This window comes from Gossypium raimondii, chromosome 8 (assembly GCF_025698545.1).
Source record: "Gossypium raimondii isolate GPD5lz chromosome 8, ASM2569854v1, whole genome shotgun sequence".
Lineage (NCBI taxonomy): Eukaryota > Viridiplantae > Streptophyta > Magnoliopsida > Malvales > Malvaceae > Gossypium > Gossypium raimondii.
Genome location: NC_068572.1, coordinates 49,092,619 through 49,096,019, shown reverse-complemented (window position 1 = coordinate 49,096,019; position 3,401 = coordinate 49,092,619).

Sequence of the window (3,401 nt, the reverse complement as noted above, 5' to 3'; positions counted from 1 at the left end):
AAAAAAAGTCGTCAATTAATCGTTCCGTTTCGATTATCGTTGTTCGAGGTAAATTTACAAGCAAATAGACGTTGTAAATTTTAAATAAATATTAGTTATATATTGCTGAAATGAAATATGAAAAAATATATATATTAGTCGAATGTGTATATGTTTTAGAAGCAGGAATATATGTGAATTTAATTGTTAATATTTAGCATTGAGTGTGCGACTATAAAATAGCTATGACTATACAAATGGCACTAAGTGTGCGAAACTAAAACGACGATGTATGAATAACGGGCACTAAGTGTGCGATATCGAGATTAATTTGGTTTAATGCGAGGGCACTAAGTGTACGATTTCATTATGGCTTCAGCTAATTATTGAGCACTAATTGTGCGGATCCAATGAATGATAAAAAAACGTTCAAACAGGTTTATATATCGAGATCGAAAGTAGTGAATGTGATATATAAATACATGTTATTACATGTATGTAATAAGTTAAATACTATATGATAACAAGGTAAGTTAGCTATTTTATTTGTGATATAAATTATATATTATGCAAATGAAAGTATACATGTGGATGAAAGTCTATATTCGGTAGAATGGTAAGTATATGTGATATCGTATTTGTGAATTATATACATTTATATATGAATGAATACATTTGGTAAAGAGAGTGTATGTGAATTGAAAGTGAAAATAATAACTATGTTATTATTTACATGTGTATTCGGCTAAGTGGAATTTGATTCTTAGTTACATGTTTGATATTTAAATTTTGCAAACTCGAATGTGTATATATGAATACGATAGCATTATTTCAGTTTTGATATATTGAATTATTAACGTCATTGAAATGTTTATTTTCTTATGACTTACTAAGTTGTGATAGCTTATTGTGTATGTGTGTTTGCCCCATTTTATAGATTTTTGGAAGCTAGTTATGGGCTTAGGGATCGTTAGCGAAGTCAATCACACTATCGTCTGTTTATCAGTACTTATAAAAGTTAAACTTTAAAACCTATGACATGTATAGGCTATACTACCCTTTTGAATATATTTTGAATGATGTATATATATATAATAAGCCTTGCGAAAAGGGCTTGTTTATTTTGATGTGTATAGTTTCATAGTTTGATCAAATATTATGGTTAATGATTGGGCTATGTTTCGTAAATGGATGAGACTAATATAAAATGTTTTGACTTGATTTATTATATATGAGAATGAGTTGTTAATTTAATACATTATATAAAGAAAAGTGTGGTTATGTTTTGGAAGAAATTGTGTTTTGATAATTATGCATATTAGTCGTGATAGACAATTAAAGTTGATTGATATGTTATGATATATATGTAAGCTATGTTTGAGACCATAGATGGATATATCTTTATATTTGGTAATTGAGATTGAAATTGGATTATCTTTTGCTATGTGAAAGTTGTATATTGATTTGCCATGAATATATGGTAGATGAAATTAGTAATTTGCATAATGAGTATTGTTTATGAAATTGGTCTTATAAATGACCTTTGATACATTGGGGTATAAATATTACTAGCATATACATATAGGATCGGCTTTAGTATGTTTTGCATGGAAATGTTTGAGTATGGGTGAATTTGACATTGTTTAAAGCATAAGATTTAAGCATAAATGTATTGACTAAAGCTTGAAAAAATTGACCATATGAATAGTAACTTTAGTTATTTGATGAATAAATACTTATATGCGATTTTGATATATGATTTGAGTATTTGATTAATAATAATTGAATATTCTATGAAGGTATATAAATGCTTATGACATATTCGGCCTAATATATTTAATTGCTTGTATTTACAAAGGCTTTATATATGTGTGTGCATGTTATACATAATGGTTATATGTAAAATAGGTAAATTTTAAATGTGGTTGTTATATAGATAAATATATCATTGTTGTTTATAGTTGATTTGTTAGCCGAGTAGGTGACATGATGTATGACCAAATGTGGTGTTTGAACATGTGTATATTCATGATCGTTCGAAATTAAGTTTAGTCTGGTAATTCCTTATAACCCTATTCTGACGACAGTTACAGGTTAGGGTGTTACATGTAAATGGTTATATGTGATGTTATTTGGTAGTTAAATAAACTAGGTTCTATGCTTGAAATGTGGCAATATTGCTTTGATTTGATCATTGATGTTTAGATATGAATGTGGTGCCTTTGAATGGCATATTCTTTAGATGAAATAGGATGTTTGAAATGATATGCTTATAAGTGTTTGAATGATGCTTAGATCAATTGAATGTGTGCACAAATGGGAGAGATGGTTAGGTGTGTTTGGTCTTAAAATGACTTGTTTCGGGGTCAATTTATGGATCACACAGTCTATGACACGACCGTGTGTCACAAGTCAGAGAGTTACACAGATGGAGACACAGGCGGGGACACGGTCGTGTGTCCCTTTGTTCAATTGTTACACGGCCTGGGCTATGTCACACAGTCTGGCCACACGGCCGTGTGACCCATGTTTTCAAAATTTGCAACTTTTTCTCAAATCTTTTGTTTTGTTTCAAATTAGTCCTGAATTGCTTCTAAACTATTTTTAAGGTCTCGAAGGCTCGATTTAGGGACCAAATGCATATTTTTGATAGGTTTTTAATGAAATTAATTTATTTAATGTTATGATGTTAAATGTTGTTTTGATTGTTCGGTAATGCTCCATAACTCTAATCCGGCGATGGAGATAGGTTAGGGGTGTTACATATGTTGTGTCCAAAATAACATCATGAAAGTCCTCATAAGCAGCTTTACTTTGAGGATGGATCCAAATAATATTCTTAACCTTCCAGAACCATCAAGGTTAAACTGGTGGAAGAAATCTCTATCTTTATTTTGCATTGTGAAAAAAAATCCTCAAACACTCAACATCTCCCTCTTGCATGATCAGCCTCATGTTACTATGGATATAAGTTCTCCAATTTTTTGGTAAACACTCTATTTGATCTGGCCCACCTTATTGAACTTGTAGCAATTTAAAATTCTTGCAAATTAAAAGCTCAACCATATCATTTGCCTCAAGAGTTCTTTTTAACTAATTAGAAACATGCCTACATCCAAACATTAGGCTTGACATGTCTGGCACGAGTTCATGTGAATGAATTGTGATTATGCTACTAACATGCCACATAGTGTCACCTTCTAAAAAAACATTCACCCTCATAGGACAAAATATTCTCTTGCTCTTCTCCCTCTCATTAGATTTTCCACCTTTATCACAAGCTAAGAAAAAATAATTAAACATCAGAATTTTTCCAACTCAATGATCACCTCACGACACTAAACTCTTTCAACTTCGCATGTAGTTGATAAAAGCTAAACAATGCATAAAGGCTTCTAAATCTCATTCTTTCTGTTGGACCA